Here is a 13,182-nt window from a genome sequence, read left to right as displayed (position 1 = left end):
AACTAAGACTGAAAATTATTCCTCTCGTTATACAGGTGGGCGCCTATTTAAACTAAGACATGAAAATTATTCCTCTCGTTATACAGGTGGGCGCCTATTTAAACTAAGACTGAAAATTATTCCTCTCGTTATACAGGTGGGCGCCTATTTAAACTAAGACATGAAAATTATTCCTCTCGTTATACAGGTGGGCGCCTATTTAAACTAAGACTGAAAATTATTCCTCTCGTTATACAGGTGGGCGCCTATTTAAACTAAGACATGAAAATTATTCCTCTCGTTATACAGGTGGGCGCCTATTTAAACTAAGACTGAAAATTATTCCTCTCGTTATACAGGTGGGCGCCTATTTAAACTAAGACATGAAAATTATTCCTCTCGTTATACAGGTGGGCGCCTATTTAAACTAAGACTGAAAATTATTCCTCTCGTTATACAGGTGGGCGCCTATTTAAACTAAGACATGAAAATTATTCCTCTCGTTATACAGGTGGGCGCCTATTTAAACTAAGACTGAAAATTATTCCTCTCGTTATACAGGTGGGCGCCTATTTAAACTAAGACATGAAAATTATTCCTCTCGTTATACAGGTGGGCGCCTATTTAAACTAAGACTGAAAATTATTCCTCTCGTTATACAGGTGGGCGCCTATTTAAACTAAGACATGAAAATTATTCCTCTCGTTATACAGGTGGGCGCCTATTTAAACTAAGACTGAAAATTATTCCTCTCGTTATACAGGTGGGCGCCTATTTAAACTAAGACATGAAAATTATTCCTCTCGTTATACAGGTGGGCGCCTATTTAAACTAAGACTGAAAATTATTCCTCTCGTTATACAGGTGGGCGCCTATTTAAACTAAGACTGAAAATTATTCCTCTCGTTATACAGGTGGGCGCCTATTTAAACTAAGACTGAAAAGTATTCCTCTCGTTATACAGGTGGGCGCCTATTTAAACTAAGACTGAAAATTATTCCTCTCGTTATACAGGTGGGCGCCTATTTAAACTAAGACATGAAAATATTCCTCTCGTTATACAGGTGGGCGCTTATTTAAACTAAGACTGAAAATTATTTCTCTCGTTATACAGGTGGGCGCCTATTTAAACTAAGTCTGAAAATTATTCCTCTCGTTATACAGGTGGGCGCCTATTTAAACTAAGACATGAAAATATTCCTCTCGTTATACAGGTGGGCGCCTATTTAAACTAAGACTGATAATTATTCCTCTCGTTATACAGGTGGGCGCCTATTTAAACTAAGACTAAAAATTATTCCTCTCTTTATACAGGTGGGCGCCTATTTAAACTAAGACTGAAACTTATTCCTCTCGTTATACAGGTGGGCGCCTATTTAAACTTAGACTGAAAATTATTCCTCTCGTTATACAGGTGGGCGCCTATTTAAACTAAGACATGAAAAGTATTCCTCTCGTTATACAGGTGAGCGCCTATTTAAACTAAAACTGAAAAGTATTCCTCTCGTTATACAGGTGGGCGCCTATTTAAACTAAGACATGAAAAGTATTCCTCTCATTATACAGGTGGGCGCCTATTTAAACTAAGACATGAAAAGTATTCCTCTCGTTATACAGGTGGGCGCCTATTTAAACTAAGACATGAAAAGTATTCCTCTCGTTATACAGGTGGGCGCCTATTTAAACTAAAACTAAAAAGTATTCCTCTCATTATACAGGTGGGCGCCTATTTAAACTAAGACTGAAAAGTATTCCTCTCGTTATACAGGTGGGCGCCTATTTAAACTAAGACTGAAAATATTCCTCTCGTTATACAGGTGGGCGCCTATTTAAACTAAGACTGAAAATATTCCTCTCATTATACAGGTGGGCGCCTATTTAAACTAAGACTGAAAATATTCCTCTCATTATACAGGTGGGCGCCTATTTAAACTAAGACTGAAAAGTATTCCTCTCGTTATACAGGTGGGCGCCTATTTAAACTAAGACTGAAAATATTCCTCTCATTATACAGGTGGGCGCCTATTTAAACTAAGACTGAAAAGTATTCCTCTCGTTATACAGGTGGGCGCCTATTTAAACTAAGACTGAAAATATTCCTCTCATTATACAGGTGGGCGCCTATTTAAACTAAGACTGAAAAGTATTCCTCTCGTTATACAGGTGGGCGCCTATTTAAACTAAGACTGAAAATATTCCTCTCATTATACAGGTGGGCGCCTATTTAAACTAAGACTGAAAAGTATTCCTCTCGTTATACAGGTGGGCGCCTATTTAAACTAAGACTGAAAATATTCCTCTCATTATACAGGTGGGCGCCTATTTAAACTAAGACTGAAAAGTATTCCTCTCGTTATACAGGTGGGCGCCTATTTAAACTAAGTCTGAAAATTCTTCCTCTCGTTATACAGGTGGGCGCCTATTTAAACTAAGACATGAAAATATTCCTCTCGTTATACAGGTGGGCGCCTATTTAAACTAAGACTGATAATTATTCCTCTCGTTATACAGGTGGGCCCCTATTTAAACTAAGACTTAAAATTATTCCTCTCTTTATACAAGTGGGCGCCTATTTAAACTAAGACTGAAACTTATTCCTCTCGTTATACAGGTGGGCGCTTATTTAAACTAAAACTGAAAATTATTCCTCTCGTTATACAGGTGGGTGTCTATTTAAACTAAGACTGAAAATTATTTCTCTCGTTATACAGGTGGGCGCCTATTTAAACTAAGACATGAAAAGTATTCCTCTCATTATACAGGTGGGCGCCTATTTAAACTAAGACATGAAAAGTATTCCTCTCATTATACAGGTGGGCGCCTATTTAAACTAAGACATGAAAAGTATTCCTCTCGTTATACAGGTGGGCGCCTATTTAAACTAAGACATGAAAAGTATTCCTCTCGTTATACAGGTGGGCGCCTATTTAAACTAAAACTAAAAAGTATTCCTCTCGTTATAAAGGTGGGCGCCTATTTAAACTAAGACATAAAAAGTATTCCTCTCGTTATACAGGTGGGCGCCTATTTAAACTAAGACTGAAAATATTCCTCTCGTTATACAGGTGGGGGCCTATTTAAACTAAGACATGAAAATATTCCTCTCGTTATACAGGTGGGCGCTTATTTAAACTAAGACTGAAAATTATTCCTCTCGTTATACAGGTGGGCGCCTATTTAAACTAAGTCTGAAAATTATTCCTCTCGTTATACAGGTGGGCGCCTATTTAAACTAAGACATGAAAATATTCCTCTCTTTATACAGGTGGGCGCCTATTTAAACTAAGACTGAAACTTATTCCTCTCGTTATACAGGTAGGCGCCTATTTAAACTAAGACTGAAAATTATTCCTCTCGTTATACAGGTGGGCGTCTATTTAAACTAAGACTGAAAATTATTCCTCTCGTTATACAGGTGGGCGCCTATTTAAACTAAGACATGAAAAGTATTCCTCCCATTATACAGGTGGGCGCCTATTTAAACTAAGACATGAAAAGTATTCCTCTCGTTATACAGGTGGGCGCCTATTTAAACTAAGACATGAAAAGTATTCCTCTCGTTATACTGGTGGGCGCCTATTTAAACTAAAACTAAAAAGTATTCTTCTCGTTATAAAGGTGGGCGTCTATTTAAACTAAGACATAAAAAGTATTCCTCTCGTTATACAGGTGGGCGCCTATTTAAACTAAGACTGAAAATATTCCTCTCGTTATACAGGTGGGCGCCTATTTAAACTAAGACTGAAAAAGTATTTCTCTCGTTATACAGGTGGACGCCTATTTAAACTAAGACTGAAAATATTCCTCTCATTATACAGGTGGGCGCCTATTTAAACTAAGACATGAAAAGTATTCCTCTCGTTATACAGGTGGGCGCCTATTTAAACTAAGACTGAAAATTATTCCTCTCGTTATACAGGTGGGCGCCTATTTAAACTAAGACTGAAAATTATTTCTCTCGTTATACAGGTGGGTGCCTATTTAAACTAAGACTGAAAATTATTCCTCTCGTTATACAGGTGAGTGCCTATTTAAACTAAGACTGAAAATTATTCCTCTCGTTATACAGGTGGGCGCCTATTTAAACTAAGACATGAAAAGTATTCCTCTCGTTATACAGGTGGGCTCCTATTTAAACTAAGACTGAAAATTATTCCTCTCGTTATACAGGTGGGGGCCTATTTAAACTAAGACTGAAAATTATTCCTCTCGTTATACAGGTGGACGCCTATTTAAACTAAGACTGAAAAGTATTCCTCTCGTTATACAGGTGGGCGCCTATTTAAACTAAGACTGAAAATTATTCCTCTCGTTATACAGGTGGGGGCCTATTTAAACTAAGACATGAAAATATTCCTCTCGTTATAAAGGTGGGCGCTTATTTAAACTAAGACTGAAAATTATTTCTCTCGTTATACAGGTGGGCGCCTATTTAAACTAAAACTAAAAAGTATTCCTCTCGTTATAAAGTTGGGCGCCTATTTAAACTAAGACATAAAAAGTATTCATCTCGTTATACAGGTGGGCGCCTATTTAAACTAAGACATGAAAATTATTCCCCTCGTTATACAGGTGGGCGCCTATTTAAACTAAAACTGAAAAGTATTCCTCTCGTTATACAGGAGGGCGCCTATTTAAACTAAAACATGAAAAGTATTCCTCTCATTATACAGGTGGGCTCCTATTTAAACTAAGACTGAAAAGTATTCCTCTCGTTATACAGGTGGGCGCCTATTTAAACTAAGACTGAAAATATTCCTCTCGTTATACAGGTGGGCGCCTATTTAATTTAAGACTGAAAATTAATCCTCTCGTTATACAGGTGGGCGCCTATTTAAACTAAGACATATTTGAATTTGTTTGCTCGTTCCTCCGAGAAAATTTTGACAACGACAGAAAATTTTCTGCCCCGGTTTTGGTGACCTTTCTGGCATCGTGTCCTGCTAACATCATCAACCTTTATTTTCCTGCAGTAGACAAAAGGATTTAGTTAGTTTTAATTATGGTGGACAGCGGTGTCCTTGCTGGAGGATGATTTTTCCTTTTCTGTTCCTTGCTGTGTGCTCCAACAATTGGTTGGTAGATAAAGTTGCTTGCTGGGGGTGCCCTGCCTGCTGGGGATGGTTTTCCATTTATCCCCTTTCCTGCTTTCTCTTTGCAGAACACGTTGTGGGGAGTCCGCTTCGATCCCGACATCACTCCCTTAGGAGTTTATTTCCTCTCAGAACTACAAGGCACAGAATTGCGTCGCCTGGGGATAACTTTTAGGACTGTTAGGGTTATCTTGCATCGGATTAATTTCCCTTTCCTGTGGCGTCTGACCACTACGGACTTGGGTCCGTAATTTATCGATATTCTGCGGGGAAACTTTCTCGGAACTTGGTCCACAAGTCCTTTACCCGTCATTTTCCGCTCTCTTTACGTCACCATTAACTTTCTACACAATTCGTCCTTTGGTTTTGCAACCGACGCCTTTTGCCTTATTGCCTCGGCTTTTGGCCTATCCCTTTCGTATTTTGCTTTTGTACCCCTTCGGCCTCTGGTAGTAAACTTTGAAAAATCCTTTTCAAAACGAATTTTTAGAAAGAAATGAAAAAGATAGAAAAGGAGAAAAATCTTTCTGAACCAATACTTAGTGGAAAAAGGAAAAGAGAAGAATTTATCTGGATGACATGACTGGTCCTTGTGATCATGACGTGCAACATAGATTCCCGACCTAGTCTATTTGTATCAATCAACTTGCCTGATGGCCTTACTTGCTGGGGATAAATGAGTGTCCATTTCTTTGCGAACGTGGACCCTTTTGTCGATCTGTTTTGTCGCCTCATAGTGCCCTTCGAGGGGTTTTCACTAATGAGACTCTCTCTTTTCTCTTAGCTCCCGGCGCCTTATGGTGCCTGTGAAGGTTTTCACCGATAAGACTCTCTCGTTTCATATCTCTCATCTTTCGTCGCCTTATAGTGCCTGCGAAGGTTTTCCCCGATAAGACTCTCTCATTTTATTTCTTCAACGGGGAATTGGAGTGCTGTCGATATGACCCTCTCTTCTGGAGATTCCTTTTGACTATCCATTCATTCCCAGTTTTATGATCCTCTTCTTTGCTGGGGATCAGTGTATTATTCTCGGTTTTATTTGCCTGACTTGGCACCTCTTGGATATTGATCGGGAGGTCTTTTTGGACATCGATGTTGGTTTTGGTGTGGGGCTAAAAGAAAGGTTATCAAAAATTTGAAATAACTTTGACGGGTGAGCCACTACAACTCTTGGAACCGAACCTTTGTTGAAACTTTTTAAAGCATAACCTCTGCCCCAGTTTTCTTGCTTGGGGGATTTTATTTTTACACTATGTTGAGCTACGTGCGTTACGCACACTTTGCATACTATGCACACTATGCACACTAATGACCGAGCCGTGAGGCGCCTACGTATCCTCTTCGAGGAATCAGGTCAAACGTAGTTCCTAACGGTTTTGTTTTTCTTGTGATTTTTTTTCTTTTTTCTTTTTTTTTCATATCTTTTCCATTAGTGATTCAAAAAGAGGGGTATGAAAGAATAACTTAAGGCTCAAAAGGGGGAAACAAGGGTTAAAAGTGTTTGGATAGAAGAAAGAATTGCCTCCGTCATTTCATTATCCAATAAGTACCAAATACAAACAAACGCACCAATAACTACCATAATCAAAGAAATCACGCATAATATCTTTTGACTGTATCAGAATTGATAGCCATGTCGACACATCTTCCTTCGATATCCGTCAAACATAAAGCACCGTTGGACAACACTCTGGTCACGATATAAGGCCCTTGCCAATTTGGGGCGAATTTGACTTTTGCCTCGACCTGATGCGGGAGGATCCGCTTCAATACCTGCTGCCCTACTTCGAACTTCCTGGGGCGCACCTTCTTATTATATGCCCTTGCCATTCTCTTCTGATACAGCTGACCATGGCACACTGCTGCCAATCTTTTCTCATCTATCAGGCTCAACTGTTCCAATCGAGCTTTGACCCATTCATCATCATCAATCCCGGCTTCAGCGACAATTCGGAGGGACGGAATTTCGACCTCCGCTGGTATCACGGCCTCAGTTCCATACACCAACAAATAAGGAGTTGTGCCTATGGAAGTCCGGACGGTAGTGCGGTAACCCAACAAAGCAAAGGGTAATTTCTCGTGCCATTGTCTGGACCCTTCCACCATTTTTCGCAGTATCTTCTTGATATTCTTATTGGCTGCTTCGACTGCTCCATTCGCCTTGGGACGATATGGGGTGGAATTGCGGTGTGTAATCTTGAATTGTTGGCATACCTCTCTCATCAGGCTGCTATTAAGATTCGCACCGTTATCCGTGATGATCACTTTTGGGATCCCAAATCTGCAGATGATATGGGAATGGACAAAGTCCACCACTGCCTTTTTGGTTACTGATTTGAAGGTTTTAGCCTCAACCCATTTGGTGAAGTAATCAATGGTCACTAGAATGAACCTATGACCGTTGGATGCTGCCGGCTCGATGGGCCCAATGACATCCATGCCCCATGCCACAAACGGCCAGGGTGCTGACATCGTATGTAACTCTGTTGGCGGAGAATGAATCAAATCTCCATGTATCTGGCACTGATGGCATTTCCTCACGAAAGTGATACAGTCGTGTTCCATGGTGAGCCAATAACACCCTGTTCGAAGGATCTTTCTTGCCAATACATATCCGCTCATGTGTGGCCCACAAACTCCAGCATGTACCTCTGCCATAACCGTCGTTGCTTGACTGGCATCTATGCATCTCAACAATCCCAAATCCGGGGTTCTTTTGTACAATACTCCTCCGCTGAGGAAGAAACCATTCGACAAACGCCGAAGGGCTCTTTTTTGGTCTCCAGTGGCCTGTTCCGGATATATCCCCATTCTGAGGTATTCCTTGATATCATGACACCAGGGCTTGCCATCTACTTCCTCTTCCACCGCATTGCAATAAGTGTGCTGATCACGAACCTGGATGTGCAAAAAGGTCAACATACATTTTGTCAGGGTGGTGTAACATTGATGCTAAGTTGGCAAATGCATCCGCAACCTCGTTATGAACTCTCGAGATATGTTTGAATTTCACTGATCGAAATCGCTTGCTCAGATTGTGCAAACATTGTCGATATGGTATGAGTTTCAAATCTCATGTTTCCCATTCACCCTGAATCTGATGTACCAAGAGTTCCGAGTCTCCCAAGACCAAAACGTCTTGGACATCCATGTCCGCAGCTAATCGCAGACCCAAAATGCAAGCTTCATACTCGGCCATATTATTGGTGCAATAGAAGCGTAGTTGAGCCGTAACATGATAATGGCGTCCTGTTTCAGAAATGAGTACTGCTCCTATTCCAACCCCTTTCGTGTTCGCGACTCCATCGAAGAAAAACGTCCAACCCGGTTCCTCGGGTAACTCCAGCTCACTTGTATGCATCACTTCTTCGTCGGGAAAATACGTTCTTAAAGGCTCGTATTTTTCATCAACGGGATTCTCTGCCAAATGGTCGGCCAACGCTTGGGCTTTCATGGCTGTCCTTGTCACATAGACGATATCGAACTCTGTGAGCAGAATTTGCCATTTTGCCAACCTTCCTGTGGGCATAGGCTTCTAAAAGAAATACTTCAATAGGTCCAAACGAGATATGAGATAAGTAGTATACGAGGACAGGTAGTGCTTCAACTTCTGAGCCACCCAAGTTAGGGCGCAGCATGTTTTCTCGAGTTGAGTGTACTTGACCTCTTATGCTGTGAATTTCTTGCTAAGATAATAAATGGCCTGCTCCTTCCTTCCTGTGTCATCATGTTGCCCCAGTACACAACCAAATGAATTTTCCAGGACCGTCAGATAAAGAATTAAGGGCTTCCCTGGCTTAGGCGGAACCAACACGGGTGGATTAGACAGATACCCTTTGATTTGGTCGAAAGCCTCTTGACATTCTGCCGTCCAGCTTACCGCAGCATCTTTTTTCAGCAACGGAAATATGGGTTCACAAGTTGCCGTGAGTTGAGCGATGAACCTGCTGATGTAATTGAGTCTCCCCAACAGGCTCATTACCTCTGTTTTGTTCTTTGGCGGTGGCAAATCTCGGATGGATTTGATCTTGGATGGGTCTAACTCAATAACCCGTCGACTGACGATGAATCCTAACAGCTTTCCCGATGGAACCCCGAATGTGCATTTGGCCGGGTTGAGCTTGATATCATACCTTCGGAGTCTTTGGAAAAATCTCCTTAGGTCCGCTACATGGTCTTCCTGATGCCAGGACTTTATGATCACATCATCTACATATACCTCAATTTCTTTGTGTATCATGTCGTGAAACACAGTAGTCATTGCTCGTATGTACGTTGCCCCGGCGTTCTTCAATCCGAACGGCATTACCCGATAACAGTAAGTTCCCCATGGCGTAATAAATGCTGTCCTTTCCGCATCTTCCTCGTCCATTAGGATCTGATGATAACCCGCATAGCAATCCACAAAGGATCTGATCTCGCGTCCAGCGCAATTATCGATCAGGATATGGATGTTGGGCAATGGAAAATTGTCCTTGGGACTTGCTTTGTTGAGATTGCGGTAGTCGACGCACACCCTGATTTTCTCGTCCTTCTTCGGAACTGGTACCACATTGGCCAACCACTCAGGATATCGAGTGACCCGAATGACCTTCGCCTGCAGCTGCTTAATCACCTCTTCTTTGATCTTTACACTCATTTCTGTTTTAAATTTCCTTAGCTTTTGCTTGACCAGAGGGTATGCCGGGTCAGTGGGCAATTTGTGAACCACTAAATTGGTGCTTAATCCCGGCATATCATCATAGGACCATGCAAAAATATCTTTGAATTCTACGAGGATTTTGATTAGTTCTTCCCTGACGTTTGGCTCAATGTGGATGTTGATTTTGGTTTCTCTGACATTATCCGCATCTCCTAGGTTTACAGCCTCAGTGTCATTTAGGTTAGGCTTGGGTTTCTCTTCAAATTGGCACAGTTCTTGGTTTATCTCTTCGAAGGCTTCATCTTCGTCGTATTCAGACTCATTGTCACAAACGACCTCTTATAGCATTAAGTCGGGCTCAGATTGATTTATTAGACTAGGTCGAAGATCCGTTGTGCATGCCATGTCATTAGAACCAGTAAAAAGAGAACTGTTCAGAAAGAAAAAGAAAAACAACAAAATTAAAACGAGACAAAAGAAGAGAACTTTATTAAACTTGCGGGATAACAGGGTTCACACTTTTACAAAACAAAATTGGGATTACACCCTGGAATAATCTGAACAAGAAAAGCATAAATCAAAGCCTACTACCAAGACTCCCCCCGGATAGGAAGAGGAGTAACCGTCCAATTGTTGGTCTGGGCCTCAGGCTCCACAAACTGTATCTCCGCTCTGCTGGAACTCTCTCCAGCTTCTACCATACTGACATCAGCGAATAGCCTCTCGAAACTCTGATTTAGGTCCCCGTCCATCCCAATCAATGGTCCGAGAATCTTTGGGATCGATGGCCCCTTGGCACTTGCTCTGACAAAAGATCTTGAGAGACGTGGCACAGGCTTGGACAGAAACCAAACTTTCTTCTTCATTTTTCGCGCTTGCTTCCTATCTGCCGCGGTTGGTTTGAACCCCAAACCGAAGTTTTCCAAGTTCTTGGGCAGAGAGACAGGTTGGACAATCCCCTGAAGCTCAACTCCCAGGCCTTTTCCCGGTACAAACCCGTTGCCCAGCATTTCCGAGACCATCATGATTGTTGTGGAAGCTACCCTAGGGTACTGGAGGATCTCACCCTCAGAAATCTTGTTTGCCGACATTGTATCGAAAATCTGGTAGACCCAAGGACCTTTGTCATCATCGGTCTCTATGAAGGGCACAATGGTGCCACCCGTGTTTGCTTGAAGATCCGCTCTTGAAGAGTGGAGTTCGTTTCCCTTAAGGTCCCGATGCTCAGTTCATAATCCCTTATGACTTGTTGCAGGCGCTGCCTCCGGGCCATTGTACCTTTTGCCCACTTGGTCCATAATCTCGCTGTGCTAGCCTTGGATCTTTCCAAATCTTCCTGGCATTCCGCAACCTGATTCCTTAACCCTGCTATCAACCTTTTATCCGCCCGGCTTCTTAGTTGGTTGTCGGCCTCCCTTTTCATCTTCCGGATCTGAGCTTTGAGGATCTCGCCTTCTCTGATTAATATGTTCTTTTCTCCCTTGTGGGCAGCGAACTGTAATTGGCTTTCAAACTTCATATCCTGGATTTGTTGTTTCAGTTTGCCTGTTTCGGCAAGATATTCCCGCTCTTTGGCCAACCAGCCCCACTGCTCTTGTGAAGACCTGGCAAATTCTTGCAGGTGAGGTCTTTTAGCCGGCCTTCCAGACGACGTTTCCCCTTTGTACCAAACCTGATATCCGGGCGAAACTTCCCCTTTTGCCCGATTCAATACCCAAGTATTTGCCTCTAAGTATTGACATTGGCTCCAAATTTGGCGAACCCTTGCTTCAGGAAACTGGCCATCGGGACTGATCTCAATCACCTGGGTGCTTAGATCCTCGTCTTTTGGCACTATTTGACACCTCCCAAGCTGCCTTAAAACCCGATGTAGCGCATAAGGTTGAATGCTCTTAAGTCCCATTAAGAGAAAATGGGGCCTGGCTGCTGGCATGTATATAACTTCGTCGATCGGTAACCACCCCAGCGTCCACTGTATTTGACTGGCGTTGAGGGTACGGAAATATGAGGTCCATGCCGAGACTCCTTTAGGTAGGTGGGCCTCATTAACTCTGGTATAGAACTCCTCTATGCAGGTCTTTTCAGAGGATCCATGGCTCAGATACTGGGCTCGGTGACATAGGTGTTCAGCCATCCACATTTGCAACAACAAGTTGCAACCTTCAAAAAAGTTTCCTCCGGCCTTGCAGGACGTGAGAGCCCGGAACATATCAGATACAATCATGGGCACCAGCGTGCTATCCTTCTATGTGAGCAAAGTACTGACGACCCCTGCTATCTTTATGTCGATATTCCCGTCTTTTCCTGGGAATACTATGAGCCCTAAGAAAGTTATCATGAAAGCAACCTGTCTATGTTCATCCCACTTTCGACGGTTACTTTTGCTACACAACTGGTTTTCTGGCTTGTCGAATCCTCCTATTTGACCATATCTTTGGTATATGAAACTCATAGTGCAAAAACCTTTTGCCAAGTCAGGGTTATGAATTGTTCTGACTATCTTTAAGGAGTCCAGAAACCGATGTATTGCCACGGTTCTTGGAGCAACCAGGTATTTGTGCCTCAGTGGAGCCTCAGCACTACCGATATACCCTGCTATTTCCTCTAACGTTGGGGTGAGTTCAAAGTCCGAGAAGTGGAAGACATTGTGCGCAGGATCCCAGTGAGGGACTAGTGCCCTTATGATATCTCCCCGAGGCCTGATATCCAACAAACTTGTGAGGCCTTTCAGATGTTTCTTGATTTCGTCGTGCCCTTCTTTGCCCAAATCATTCCACCAGAGCCGCAATTGGAGGGGAATTTTATTCATGATTGAAAAGGGTTCGTTTGGAGTCGTGCTCATTCTGCACATTTATTAATAAGATTTGAACAAACGAAACTTTATTTGATAAAAACAACAAAACACATGATCACTTTTCTCAAAAGGATTTCTGAACACGACCTCTCAGCACTTCAGGGATGAAGATTTTTAAGGTTGTGTGATTAAAAAAACAAGAGGTGGCCGTTTGTACAAAGGCAGCCTTCCGGAGTTCCTTTTGGAACATTTGTCTATTTTTGATATAAACGGCGTCACCCGACCCTATGACAGAAAAACACACATTGGCGTTTTTGCCACTTTATTAATTTTCAAAAAATGGGAGGTTGGACCCGACGGGAGTTGCCTACGTATCTCACACCCTGTGACAATCAAACCGGCGTAGTTCGCCCAATGCAAACTAAACTTGTAGACAAGGTTTTTTCTTAAAAGAGACTACAACTGATTCATTTTTTTCCAGATTTCGGCAGAGTTTGGATACTACTCGGACATTGGTTTTATTCAAAAGTAGTTATCTCCCTACACTGCTATTTTTCCTCTTTTTATTTTCAGGAATTCTTGATTCCAAAAACCGGTCAGCATGCAGGTTTAAAACAGACAAATGCATACAACGTATGGGATGCAGCAGGATGGTTTTTTTCCATTTCAGGTTG

Source organism: Nicotiana sylvestris, chromosome 10 (assembly GCF_000393655.2).
Source record: "Nicotiana sylvestris chromosome 10, ASM39365v2, whole genome shotgun sequence".
In the NCBI taxonomy this organism is placed as follows: domain Eukaryota; kingdom Viridiplantae; phylum Streptophyta; class Magnoliopsida; order Solanales; family Solanaceae; genus Nicotiana; species Nicotiana sylvestris.
Note: the sequence above shows the minus strand (reverse complement) of the source record.